Raw genomic sequence first — 14,716 nt, 5'->3', positions numbered from 1 at the left:
TATCCCTGCTCCCCACCTACATGTGACACTGTACACACATGTACATATATAAACAAACACGCAGCCTCGGCCACCCAAACCCCATCCTTGTAGCCTTGGCCTTGACTTGGGGAGGGCGGGTTGGCAGCTCCTCACTGCCAAACCTCTAAAGAAGGAGCAGAGAGAAGGAGGGAGAAACAGCCAGAGGTGAAGGAAAATTGGACTGAAGTCGAGAAACAGGGAAAGGGAAGGGAACGCGGGGCGGGAGGAGGGCGTAGGGTTGGGGGGAGGTGGACAGGATGAGGAAGGGATGGAAGGGGGAGCTGTACTCAGGGATGGAGCTGAATTCTGAGGCACTGAGACCAGGCCTGGGGGTAGGGGTGCTTCTCCTCTAGCTCGCACCTCTCTCCTCCTCCTCCCTCTCTAAGAGGTCTTGGGGGGCCCTCCCTATCCAATTAACAGAGAAGGAGCAATCAAAGGGAAGTTGTTAATTTGCTGATGCTCATTAGGGGCTCTTGGCACGAAGACCGTCGAGGTCTGATGGTGTCAGATGATGGGGGGGGGCCGGCGGGACCAGAATTCTATCTCTAACCACTCCTTCACTCCACTTGCGGGCTGGTGCAGCTCAGGGAGAGGAAGGTGAGAGGTGTGTTCCCAGGGTTTTAAGTTAGAATGAGAACCTGTAATGAGAAGGGGCTGGCACAGTAGAAAGAATTTGGAAGAGAAGTTGTGAGGGCTTGGGGCCACGGGGCACATGGGAAGCCAGGGAAGGGAGCTGGAGATCCCTCGAGGGAGGGGTGGCTTAGGGCTGCAGAGGAGGGAGAGTAGGATCCATTAACTAGGTACCTGGGCAAGGCGCTACCAAAAAAGGAAGGGAGGATCTTAGGTTCTCCTCTTGAATTGGGGAGCTGTCCAGCAGCACCAGGCCTTTCCGGAGGGCTGCCATGTCCCTGGGTAGCCACTGGGTGGCAGCACCCTCCCAGGTACTTAGAATCAACCAAAAGGGGCATTTGGGAGTGGGATTTCAGCCTGGGAGGGCCCCAAGCAGGGGGACCTGAGGAAGCATTGGGCAGAGTCTGATTCCTGAATTCCAAGTGTCCTCGGGAGGAGGGGTGGACCATTTTGGAGCATCTGTAATTCCCCTAACTCCCCACCCTTGCAGGTTGAATGACACATGGAGCTTCTTCAAATGGCTGCAAATTGCTTCAGTCACCTGGGATGTTACTGAGGGAGCAGCGGGGGAGGAAGGAAGGCGATGAGATGAGGTGGAGGCAGGCAAGGACTGATTGAGGCCAAGGAGCAGCCTCAGGAGGAGTCTGGGGGAAGATAAGAGAGAATCAGGCAATCTCAGATTCCAGACCTGGTCCCGCCATTCATTAGCATGGGCAGGTCCCTTGACCTCTCTGAGCTCAGTTTCCTCATCTGTAAGATGGGGATAATATTTATTTCACAGGAACTTCTGAGAATTACATGAGCTAATGCATAGAAACTGCTTAGTACATTAACTTGTACTTAGTAGATCCTCAATAAGTAATAATTATCATTATTAGCATTAGTGTTTGAATCTAGCGGTAAAGCCACCAGTGCAGCCGACTCAGGGCAGAATCTGACAGCGGTTCTCAGCCCAGGCTGCACATTTGAATCACCTGTGGAGCTTTTTCAACTGCTGCTGCTGTAGCCCTGCTTTAGACCAATTAAATCAGAATCTCCGGAGGTGGGGCCCAGATTTCCCAACTTTTCAAGACCTGTAATATAGAGCAGTCAGTCTTGAGAAACCTTGATCTTCAGAATTCTCGGGTCTCAATCGAGGCTTCAGTTGTGATTCCTGGTGTGTCAGGCCCCAGCTTTAGAAGTTCTTTCTCAGGTACAACCTGAGTCCCTTTTGCTATTGTTTCCTTTTCATTTGAGGTGAGATGGATCGCTGCACACATCCCCCCCATCCCTGCCCTGTACATTGCGGCAAACCTCCACTGAGGCTTTTCCTGTGTCCAGCCCCAGGATTGGCCCCAGAGACATGGGCCAAAGTCTCTCGGTTTCAGAGGAGAGATGAACATGCTGACACCCACCTGAATCTAGTCTAGCAAAAACCGAGGGAAATTGAGGGATGGGACAGCATCGAGTGGCAGAGGGGCCAGTCATACTGACAGGGGTTTGCAGCACAGGGATGAGGAAAAGGGGAAGTTGGCTTTGGTAAGATGACACTTGAGGGATCCAAGGGCTGTGATTAGTGTCACACTGCTCCTTTCTGCTTCTCTGGGCCCACCTACCTCTTATTCAGGCCTTGACAGATCCTAGCTCCTTCAGCCTCCTCCCAGCTTCTTGTCCACACTTCCCTCCTCTCTGGTCACTGCAGTCCCTAGACCTCAGTACCCTTTCTCTCCTGGGGCTGAGAGAGAAATAGGCCTGGAGATTTCCCGCCCTCCACTGCATGAGGCATCTGGCTAGGACCCACCCAGGGCTTTGGCATCATGCTGACCTGGATTCAAATCCCACCTCTGTCACACCAGCACTGTGTGATCCTGGGCAGGTTCCTTAACCTGTCTGAGCCTCCCTTTCTCCACAAACCATAAAATCTGGTTAATGCCCACAGTGATGAAAAATGTCTGCCTGGTAAACAGTAGGTGTTTCATCAATAGTGGCAAGTATTATTTTCATCCCTGAGAGGCTGATGGGGCAAATTCCCCATGGACACTTCCCTGGCAGATGGCCCCATCTGCTCTAGGTGCAGAAGCACCCTCCAGCCTCTCAGAGACAGGGGGATAAGGGGGAGGGCAAAGGGGGGGGCAAGGCCCCCTGGGACTCCTAGTCAGCTCTTCTCTGCTCCCCGTGCTTGAAATCACACATACCCCCATCTGTCTGCAACCACTACATCTGTGAGCTCAGCAAATGCAGAGACAGTTAAGGAGTTAATCAGCAGACAGTGGGAAGGGGCTGTGGACCCGAGGCTGATGAGACCCATCAACACACCTCTCCCCCACCCCTCCGGGCTCCACTTTGCCCCTTGACCCTCATCTTCTCACCCTGGTCCACGTGGTCATGTCACCTCCTCCCTCATTTCTCTGCTACCCTTGCCTTTACCCTACCCCCCACCCCCTGCCTATCCTATCCTGTCCTCTCTTCTTCCCCATTCCTCTCGCTAATCTCTCCCGTGCCCCACTTAGCTTTTCCTCCCTTCCCTCCCGCAAATCACTGCTTTCTTCATCTTTTGGGGACTCAGCCTTTTCTCCTCTCCATGTTCTCCTCTCATTCTGGCCCCTCTTCACTCTCCACACCTTCCCCCTCTCCCCACATCACCCCTCTCTCTCCAGCATAATATGGGTCTCAGAACGTAGTGCTTTGTTCACTGGGCACCATATCTGCTACAGGAATCAGTGGGTTCAAGGTTGCCTGCTACGCTGGGTCCCACCACTGCTGTCTGAAAGGGGTCTCCTCTGATCCTCACCCACTCCCAGCACCTCTCACTCCCAGTTCTCTGGGTAGCCTAGTCTCTTTCCTGTACAAGTACACCTTTGGGGGCTCTCTCCCCATACTTCTACTGTTGCCTCTCTCTCAGGGTCTTGGCAGTTCATCTGCACATCCAGGACTACGATGGACACTTCTTTTTCCTCCCTGGGGGTCCGGCAGATGGCCACCTTTCTCCCATCACACGTCCCAAATTGTGTGTCATCATGTCATTTGGGGAGTCATGGCTTCAGAAGGAAGGGATGATCAAAGAGAAAACATAGATTAGGAGACAGAGAAAGGCAGAGAGCAAGAAGGAGGGAGAGAAACTGGAGCCAAGGCAGAGATTAAAAGGGCAGATGTGGGGAGGGAGGATGAGAGAGATTAAGACAGAGAGTAAAGGTAACGAGATGGAGAAATAGAGAATTGGAAATAAGGAAGAGACTGCTAAGATCCCTCACTGCTTTAAAATTCTGGGCCTTTGAGAAGAGTGAACAAAGGAGAAACAAAAGACCCACAGAGGACCTGGGGTTTTCTTCTTCCAGGACACTTCCCGGGTTAGTCCTTTACGCACCCCTGATCTCCAGTTCCTTCCTGCACCGGCTGCCTTCTCTCTGTTTTGTGGGCTCTGGTTACTCTGGGAGCAGGTCTGTCCTCTGTCCTCCCTTGACACCATCTTCCCAAGGCAGGGTGCTCCCCCATAGCGGGCAGCGGCTATTTTGACCTCCAGAAGAGGGGAAGGGGAAGGATTGTGGACCAGGCAATTGGCCATAGACTGTGCTCTGCCCACACTCAGTATGTGCTTTGGATCCTGGGCACCTTGAGGGCAGGGACTGCATCTCGAGCTCTGGGATGTCGGGACCTGGCCCGAGCCTGGCCGTCGCAGCTGCTCAATAGTGTTTAGTGAGTTGCATGAATGAGGAGCACTCCTCATGGCTGGGTCTGGGGGTTCCCTAGGCTGGAGACATCTTCCTCTCTCTGCATCACTTGGTCCTGCAGGGCGCTTGTGTCTCTGAGCTGTCCCCAGCTTACAACAGTCTTCCTCTCTCCCCTCTTGCCCCCCACCCTCCTCCCACCTTAACCAGGCTTCTCTGGAAGGCGCAATCTCAGCGCCCCGGGCAGCCTGCGAGCCGGAGGAGGCAGTGCCGGTGAATAATTCATGGGGCTGGGAGGCCCTTATCTCCCAGGCCGGCCCCACCCGGGGCCCCAGCACTGGTCCGCCGTCCCGCAGCTCCTCGCTTTATCTCGACGCCCAGCTTGTAATGCAGCCCGCCATATCACAGGCAGAGGGGGAGATTAATTTTCTGGTTTTGCATGGGCAGGGAGGGGAGGGGGCGTGTGAGGTGCTGGGGAGCAGAAGCTGGGATCTTTCCGATTTCAGACTCCAGCGGCTTAATCCTCTCCCAGGCCTGCGGGAAGGGGGGGAAGAGGGTGCTGCAAGCCAGATTTCATCATCAGCGGCAGCCCCAACAGGGGGAGGAGGTAGGCGCTGGCGCTGAAAGGGGGGTTGTTTGGAAACAGGGGGAAAGCGGCCCTCAGCCTGGGCTCACAGACGCTGGGTTGGTCAGGAGCAAGGAAGGACTCAGGCTGCGTGCGGGGCACACATGGGCACATGTATGTGTACACACAGGAGCTCGGGCACATGCGCGTACCGCTTCAGGAAGTGGCAACAGTCTTGGCTGTGCCACACCTCACACGGGACCTGGCACAGAGGAGTCTAAAAAAAATGTTGACTGACTGAGGGGCTGAATGTCTGGGGAAATGTTGATGAACTAAGCAGACACAGCTCCACATGCTCCTGGAATCTGGCTCTGCCATCTTTCCATCTGCCCCATGGGCCCTGGCCCACGAAGACTGCTGGCTGCCTCCGTTTCCTGTCCCCCAAGGTCCCTGCCGCTTCTGCTTAGCTGACACAACTACCGAGAACTAGAGGAATCCACCTCTAGTTAGTTGAGCACCTATTACACACCAGGACCTGGGCAGGGCAGCCGTGTGTTCCCCAAGATCACCTAGAAGTGGATCTTGCCTTCCAGGAGCTTCTGGCCCACCTGGGATGACCAGACACATAGGTAATTGACTCTGATGCATGACACTGAATGTGATGTTTGCCAGGAAACAATAAATAAAGTGCTCCAGGCAGGGAGAGAGTTGATGATGACCAGGAAAGTGTCTTGAGAGATGTAGCATTTGAGATGGGTTTTGAAGGATGGGTAGGAGTCTGAATTGGCTGTAATGGCATGGGAGGGAGGCATGGCATTTCAGGAATAGGAACAGTATGGAAGAAATGATGACAGGGACCAGGGTGAAGCAAAGAGATGATAACTTTGTCTGTCTGTTAGGTGTGGGGGAATAGCAAAGCAGGGAGAGGCAAGGACATAGAGGTTCCTGACATCATGTAGAGGAGCTTACATTTGTCTGGGGTGACTGGGGAGCAACTAAAGTGTTTTCAGCAGGAGGTGGCAAGATCAAAGTGGTATTGGGGAAAGATAAAGACAGCCAACGTTACTGAGTTTGTGTACTGGGTGTTGTTCTAAGTCTATGGAAGGAATTCTCTCATTAAATCCTCACAACCACTCTCTTAGTAGGTAATGATACCATCCCATTTTATAGATGAGGAAATGGGGTCACAGAGGTGTTTGCTATAGAATGGGAATTGATTGAAGACAGCAGAAATCACAGATGGGAAGTTTAAGATGATAAATTCTTTAATATCTTAGGCACTTTGGGGCGTGGAGAGAAATACTCATTATTTTTTCTACTTTGATGTCCAATTTGTTAATCTTTATTCAATTATTAACATTCCCCTAAATATTCTCCTACTACTTATACAACCAATATACCAAAAACTTATAAATTTGGCAAATTATCTTTCCCCAAATATTTAAACCTTGATTGCAAACGAAATCAAACTCTTCATAAATCAGGTTTTCCTAAAAGCTTTAAACATCTTTAAAAGCAGGCAAAAAGAAGAGTATTACAACAATTGCCCCAAAAAGCCATTACAAAAACAATATCATGCATTTAAATTTCTTTGTTCAATATTTCTGAGATTATTTTCTTTATTCTTATTCTTTTTCCTTCCTGGGGTAGGATTTTCCTGACTTAAACTAGAGAGTCAAGGTTTACCTGCTCCAGCAGGCTGAGGCCACAGATTGGGTTGATTAGAGATGATTTGGGACCGGGCACAAAGGTCCTGGCGAGGTGGGGCTTCCAGGGAGATTCTCCTAGACTTCATTATGCAGCCCTTTGCTTGTTTCATCAGGAACTTTCCTCTTTACACTTGGGCCAACCATAGATTTTGAATTTTCGTGTGTGACCCTAATCTCTTCCCCAAAATGACTCTGGTTCTGACTGCCTTATCTTTACAGTACAGCCCACTGTGTTCTGAGTGGGGCCTGGTCTGGTTCAGTTAAGTCTAAAGCCCTTGGTCAGTTGTTTAACTGGGACTACATCCTTTCCTTCTCATAGGCTGCTAAGACCTACACTATTGTCAGCTAGGTGCTGAAGCGAGGGTCTAAGAAGAGGCATTAAGGGCTTGAATTAGGGCAGTGGCAAAGAGAATAAAAAAGAAAGGACAGTTTCCAGACACTCTGTGAAGGCAAAACTGACTTCTATTAAATGGGAGAGAATGGCTTACCTCGGAGAATCAAATGAAAATACATGTGAAAGCCCTTTTGAACAGTATAAGCACCATTAAATCCTAGTTGTTTTTGCTTTTGTTATTGTGGTACCTTTATGAGATGGCTAAGGACGAAGCCTTAGGGAATTCACACAAGTTTAAGGGGTGAACGGAGGACCGGAGGCAGGAAAGGAGGCTGAAAGACAAAGGGAACTGAGAAAGATTGGTCAAAGGGAAGAACCAGGAGAGAGAGAGGTCACATAGACCAAGGGGGTGGGAGGTGTCTTACGGAGGTCCAGGAGAGAAGAAGCAAAGGACTGAATAAGGGTGGGGAGAGTACAGGTGTGTCTGGAGCGGGAGAGGAAACAAAAGAGGTGAGTTATAGAAAGGGTTGGCAGATGGCTACTACCTGGTTGTACTGAAGAGGGACCAGAGGGGAAGCTGGCGATGCAGAGGGTGTGCACTTGGGGGTGGGGAGTCTGGGAAGAGGCAGAAAAGGAAGGTTGGGGTTGCCTTGGGTTCCTACAATGCACAGGATGAAGGTTCTCCACTGTGACCAGGTTTGATGAGCCTCTGCAAACTGAAACTACTTTTCAGCCACGTGGCCCTAGGCTTTCCGGCATAGCTGTCACCATCCATTCACCCTCCGCCCTTCTCATGGGAAGCATCAAAGTTTAGAACCGACAGGGTCTTCAGAGGTCACCTAATCCACCCCTCACCTTCAACTACCACCAGGAAACAGATGAGGACACTGAGACCAGAAAGCCCAAGTGGCATAAATGATTAGTGAGTGACAAAGCTGGGATTAGAGTCCCGGTCTCCCGACTCCCAAGCTAATCTATTTTATCCCTGTCACTCAACCTGGTGATCCTACTGGAGGAGGACTTGGTCCCGTGACACCCAGTATCACATGGCTGCCTAAAGAGACTTTTCCAGAGAAGTAAGCTTTATTTTGCCTTGCCAGACCTGAAAACCCTGGCATTGGCATTGGATTAAGGGGCTTGGTGGTGGTCGTTGAAGGTACGAAGCATCAGAAAAGGTGAGCTCTGGGAATTCCCTGGTGGTCCAGTGGTTAGGACTCTGTGCTCTCACTGCCAGGGCCCCAGGTTTGATCCCTGGTCGGGGAACTAAGATCCCTCAAGCCTCACCACGTGGCGAGGTCAAGAAAAAAAAAAAAAAGGTGAGCTCCTTCTGTGCTTATTAAAGAACAGGAGTGATGTTGGGGGGATTTTAAGAAACAGCAGGTAGTCAGAAGTAGGGAGAGATTAGAGGCAGGAGATGGAGGCAGGGGGATGGGCTGCCCTGGGCTCAGGGAAGCTGTGGCCTAAAGCCTATGTGAAGGATTGAGAGAGAGAAGATAAAGTGGTGGTGGTGGTGGGTTGTGACCTGTGGGGATGTGAAGCTGGAGACCAAGGACGTGAGGATTCAGTACAGGATGGGGTGGATGCTTTATCCAACTTGAAAGAACCACAGCCCAGTCCCCAAACTGGCAGCACCTCTCTGTCTCCCTTGGGCCTCTGACCACTCTCTTTTCCCTCCTCCCTTCGATTGCTAGTGGTTATTGCTCTCCATTTGACAATTACTTAGCTCATTAATTGCCTAAAGAAGGACATCAGCCTAGGGTGGGGTGATTGGCAAAGAAAGTCATGGCGAAGGAGGACTCTAGGGGAATGGACATGGACCTGGACCTGGAATGGACTGCAGTGTGGTGGAGGAGAGGGGTCTTGTATAACTGGCTCTAGTCAGCTGGACCCCTCTGCTCAGATCTTGTTTGGAGGAACTACTTTCCAACTCTGATATGGACTGGACACCAATACTTTCACTCTCAGATACCTTGCCATCCTGATCCAATCGCGTTCTCCATCATCAGTACCACCACTCTCCAACCCTCCTCCTCCACTATCATCATCACCTCCGTAGCCATCATGGTAGGCAGCCTCTAAGGTGACTCCCAGTGACCCCTGCCTCCTAGTGTTCATGCCCTTGTGTAATCCTAACCCCTCAAGTGTGGGCTGTATTTAATGACTCACTTCTAGTGAATAGGACTCAGCAGGGGTGATGGAAGGTTATTTCAAGATGAGGCTACAAAAAGATGTGGCTTCCCTCTTGCACTGAGGAAAGCCAGCTGCCCTGTGGAGAGGCCCACATGGCAAGGAACTGAGGGAGGCCTCAGGCCAACACCCGGCAAGATCCAAGAGCCCAAGAGGAACTGAATCCTGCCAAAAATCATGAGTGAACTTGGAAGCAGATTCTCCGCCGGTAGAGATTATAGATGAGATTGCAACCCATGCTAACAACTTGGTTGCAGTCTTGTGAGAGACTTGAAACCAGAGGTACCCGGCTAAGCCATGCCCGGATTCCTGATCCACAGAAACTATGAGATAATAAATGTGTTGTTTGAACTGTTAAGTTTTGCGAGTAATTTGCTATGCAGCGATAGATAATTAGTACAGCCACTGTCACCATCACTACCACCATCTTCAAATCATCAATATCACCACCGTCACTTACCAACACCACCATGCTCTCAAACTCACCACCATGACTGCCGTCACAGTCATCACCACTGTCACAATTATCCCCACCTCTACTTTATTATTATTTTTAAAAATTAATTAATTAATTTTGGGCTGCATGGGGTCTTCGTTTCTGCACGCGGACCTTCTCTAGTTGCGGCGAACGGGGGTTACTCTTCATTGTGGTGTGGGCTTCTCATTGCGGTGGCTTCTTTTGTTGTGGAGCACAGGCTCTAGGTGCGTGGGCTTCAGTAGTTGTGGCTCGAGGGCTCTGGAGTGCAGACTCAGTAGTTGTGGTGCACGGGCTTAGTTGCCCTGCAGCATGCGGGATCTTCCCGGATCAGGGCTTGAACTTGTGTCCCCTGCATTGGCAGACGCATTCTTAACCACTGCGCCACCAGGGGAGTCCCCCCACCTCTACTTTAAACTCAAATGTGAATTCTGTCATAAGCACCATCACCACAATCATCACCTTCAGCTACAAAAGTCTTTTTAACACCCAATATGTACCAGAGTCTAGGCAAGCCCCAAGATTAAAAAGAGGTAGGACACATAGTCTGTGCCCTCGGAGAATCCGCTGGGGACTCCCTTGGGGAATCAGGACACATTCATAAAAAGTGACTAGTAAGTTGAGGAAGTCTATGCTTATTGCCACTTTTGGTGGTAGGCAAGGCTTCAAGGAGGAGGAGGCCCCTAATCTAGGCTTCAAAGGATTGGTGAGATCTGGATGGGTAGAGGGGGAGGGGGAGAGAGGAATCAGCGTGACGTGTCAGGTGGAAAATGAAGTGAGGAGATCTGGCCAGAGGGGAGGACCACGCAGAGGAGGTGGGGTGGGAAATGAGGTTGGAACCAGAAAAGAAGCACATGGAGGTCTGAGGCATTTGAGCTCTACACTTTCCAAGGCAGTCTCTGTGCTAAGTTGGTTACGTGCCATTCTCTTAAAGATCTGCCCGGTTTCCCAGCTCGGCCATGGCGAGCCAGGACTGAGGCTGAAGCCTCGAGCCTTCTGCTCCAGCGGGAGGCAGTGTGGAGTGATGGGACCCAGCAGACCCAAGTCAGAGTTCCTTCCAGCAGATAACAATGGGCAAGTTATTCAACCTCCGTGTCAATTAGACCTGCCTCTCAGGCTGCTGTGTAGACCACATATCAAATGAAAAACACTGCATGTGTTTCCAGGCAGCCTAGAAATAAATGTTAAGTCCATCCCCTAGCCTCCCTGCCTCGCACATTGTCCATCACCTGGAGGTTGGGCCGCAGTTGTCTCACTCCCATCTAGGCAGACGTGCCACGCTGCCCAACTCCAGGGGGCGCCATTCACATGTGGACACAAGGCTAGGAGGAGCTAGGAAAGAGATACTATTGACCAGCTGCTTCTAAAATCTTCCCCTCCAGAATGTCTTTCAGGACTGGTCCAGGACAGTTGACCCCTCAGCTCAGACCTGTTTGACCAAGAAATCGCCTGAGGTGCCTTCCCAGAGAAGTTACACCCTCCACTCACTGGGGAGGGCAGGGCCCAGAGCCAGGATCCTAGGGCCGGAAGGAACCATCTGGAGCATCTGGTCGAAGCTCAGTCCCATTCTTCAGCCAGGGAACATACCACGAATTCCACGTAAACAAGACATCGCAACCCTCACAATTGTTTACAGCTTTCATATCACTGCTGCCCTGGGAAATAGTTAGGTCTTGTTATTTGCTTCACCCCCACTTTATAGATGAATGGGAGCTCAGAGACGTTAAGTGATGTTGCCCAAGACCACTGAAGCCATGGATGGCTGAGTGACCTCAGGGTGTCAAATGCCATGTTGTCCCCCAGCCCACTCTGTTCCCAGACTCAGAGATGCTCAGTGACTTGCAGGAAGTCTCTCGGCCTGGATGCAGTAGGGGGGTTAGAGCCCAGGTCTCCTTTCCAGCCCCTAGAGCAGTGTTCTTTCTGCTCCATCACCCTGCGCCAGTAGTAGAACTGCTGCGGGGAAACAAGTTTGGCAGTGGAAAGGGAGAAATGATGGGAGGGGAGAGGAGGGAACTGGAACCCAGCAGGTGACTGTGGAGGATGGGGTCGTTTACAGAGACAGGAGGGCTGGGGCACCAGGGTCCCCATTTGGCTGGGGCTGGGACCAGCCCTCCCCATTCCATCAGGCCTGGGGCTGCAGGCTGCCAGGGCTCCTCTATCGAGACCCCGGAGAGCCTGAAATCAAATATTCCTCCTCCCCTGTTCAGGCAGCCTTATTGCCATTGACAGTAAATGTATTGCTCTAATCTTTTCTCATTTTGCCAGGATGGGCTCCATTCTGACCTCCCTCCCAGCCTTGAAGGCTTCATGAGGCAGGAGGGAGGCACCGAGGTGGGAAGTGTAGGGGCTGGGTTGTAATGGGGCAGCTGCAGTGATCGCAGATTTGATATGCCTTATCTCCTCCGGAAGGCTGAAAGAGACTAGAAAATTTGGAGATCTCTGCGGGGGGACCCATCACTGAGGGTTCCCCTGGGAAAGCAGATGGGAAAGGCTTGGTGGGCAATGAAGAAACAGGGCCTAGAGCCCCAGGGAAACAGACTTCTGCAGAGCAGACAGGCCTGGGTATGTGTGTGTGTGTGTGTGTGAGTAAGCTTGGGAGATGGTCCTGTTGAGATGGGGCAAGGCAGGGCATGCCCACCCTCTCCAGAGTGGCCAGTCCACCCTGTCCATCCTGCTGTCCACTCTGCTGCCCAAGAAGCCTCTCCCCCTGGTCTTCCCTGCTTAGATGGGCACTCAAGCTTGGCAACCTCAATAAGGCATCCTGGGAGGGCCAGAGGTGTGGGAGGGCAGGAGGAGTAGTGCTTGAGAGACACTCAGCTTGGGGGTCAGGGCTGGTGTCCAGAGCCCAGGCAGAGCGGGAAAGGGGTCAGGTAGGCTGAGTGACTGTGGGAAGGAATCTGGTGCTCAGAGCCCACTGGCGGCCCCGAGAAGGGAACAGCAGGTAAGTGGAGCTCGGCCAGGGAGGAGAAGTGAGGCAGTGAGGCAGTGCCCTGGCTCTGGGTCCTTCATTTGTTCTGCTAAAATCAAGCCTGAGCTTGTGTGTGCGTGTGTGTGTGTGTGTGTGTGTGTGTGTGTGTGTGTGTCTGTCTGTCTGTCTGTCCCAGGGCAGGGTAGAGTTTGTAAAGGTGAGCACCTGTCTGTCAGTGTGCACCTTCAGGTTGAGCTGGAAACTTTTCTGGATCCTGACAGTTTATGAGTGTGACAGGACCTCAGCCTCTGGGGTATATTGTGTGGGAACCTACTTCTCTCTTCAAGGTTCTCTGGCCCTTGCCAGGGAGAAATTCCTGGTTGGAGAGCCTGAGCTGGGTCAGAACTCTGCCCAGGGTTCAGCAGATTTGGGGTGGGGTGGGCGGGAGGGTGACAGCGGAGGAGGGTGCCGGCCTCTCCTGTCCTCCCCTCTGGCTGTGAGCTGCTGATTCCTATTGCCAGGCGAGGCAGGCCCACATATCAGCAAAGGTCTTCTCATAATGATTCCTTTCTTAGAATCTCTGCCTGAAGCTACCATCTGTGGGATTATGACTGAACGCCTCTGCTGACCTTTCTGCTCCTCCCTGATTGCCCCCAACTCCACCTTCAGAAAGCATTCCCTGCCTCCACAGATCTCCACCTGTTCCCCACACTCCTGAGGTTCGTGCCAAGACCACTCACTCGGGATGGCCATCCGTGCCGTGTTTGGTACCTTTTCTTTCCTCAGTCCCTTCCCTTGCCTGAAGATAGCTGAGGTGAAATGTGAGAATTTTTCTATGTGCCAGGCCAGGAACTGGAGCTCAAGGTGCAACTAGATGGAACTTAGGTGTCTGCACTGTGCTGAGTCGCCTCTGGGTCCCTTACCTCCCCCAGCTCTGGAGGTACAACTCCCTTACAGAGCCTAATGTGTAACAGGTCTCAGTTGTGGTCTCTAGACCCAAGGCCACACCCTCTCCCAGTTTGGAACCACCCTCTCACGCGCGGCCCTCAGTTTCCATGTAGTACCGGGATGCAGCGCCCCCTGGTGGCGGAAAGCCCCTTCTCTTTTTGTAGCTTTGTAGCGTGGCAGCTCCAAGGGCCTCCGAAGGATTACCAAACTTTTTCATTCCAAAACATTTCCAAGGCCCTGACATGTTAGTAGTTGCATTTTTCTTTTTGGCCGTTCCACGCAGCTTGCAAGATCTTAGTTCCCTGACCAGGGACTGAACCCAGGCCCCCGGCAGTGAAAGTGCTGAGTCCTAACCACTGGTCTGATAGGGAATTCCAGTTGTTGTATTTTTGATATCTGTTGATTGAGAAAACACATAATGACTGAGCTCTGGATCTCATCATTAAAGCTCATTTGTATTTTATTCATCCCCCAGCAATCACAGAGTTACACAGTCAGTTAATTACACACAGATGGGTTACTCACAGTCTTTATGGAGCCAGGAGCTAAGTCTCCTGTGATCACTCCAAGGCCTCTAAATTTGGGAACCATGGATTTAAACCACTCCTCCTGTCACAGATGAGAAGACAGGCCTGGAGAGGGGAAGAGATCTGTTTAAATTCACACAACTCATGAGGGGATTGCACCAGAATTTGAATTCAGGGTAGATATTTGCCACAGAGACTGCCAGTATCAGTTCTATAGGGGCTGAAATAGGGAGGAGGCTGCAGGCAGAGGGCTGGGTGGTGGGCGGGAGAGCAGGACCATCCCCGAGAGGTGCAGAGAGAACTCCGCCCCCACTTCCTTTCGTTCAGCTCTGGTAAAACACACCTAGAGGAGATGTAAATGGGGCCCACGGGAAGGAGATGGCAAAGGAACAAACAGAGAGTTAAGTGGAGAGGAGCAGCCCGCTCTGCTTCCAGCTCTTCCCCTATTTACCCAAACCGCACAGACTCCAGGCAAGTCATTTAACTTCTCTGAGACTCAGCTTTCTCATGTGTAATATGGGAGGGAACTAGCAGTTGAACATTCCCCTCCCTGTGGGAATAATGCCTTTCTTGCTTCACAGGACTGTTGAGAATCTAATAAAATGTGTGTGAAAATTCTGGATAAATAGCAACAACTGAGGAAGGGAACTTTGCATCCATAATCTCCTTTTTAATCCTCAAATCGATCCTGTGAAGTAGGTTCTGTTATTCTCATTTAACACGGGAGACAGCAGAAGTTGAGCGGAGAGGGAGAGAGCCCAGATTTGA

This window comes from Orcinus orca, chromosome 11 (genome assembly GCF_937001465.1).
Source record: "Orcinus orca chromosome 11, mOrcOrc1.1, whole genome shotgun sequence".
NCBI classification, from domain to species: Eukaryota; Metazoa; Chordata; class Mammalia; order Artiodactyla; family Delphinidae; genus Orcinus; species Orcinus orca.
Note: the sequence above shows the minus strand (reverse complement) of the source record.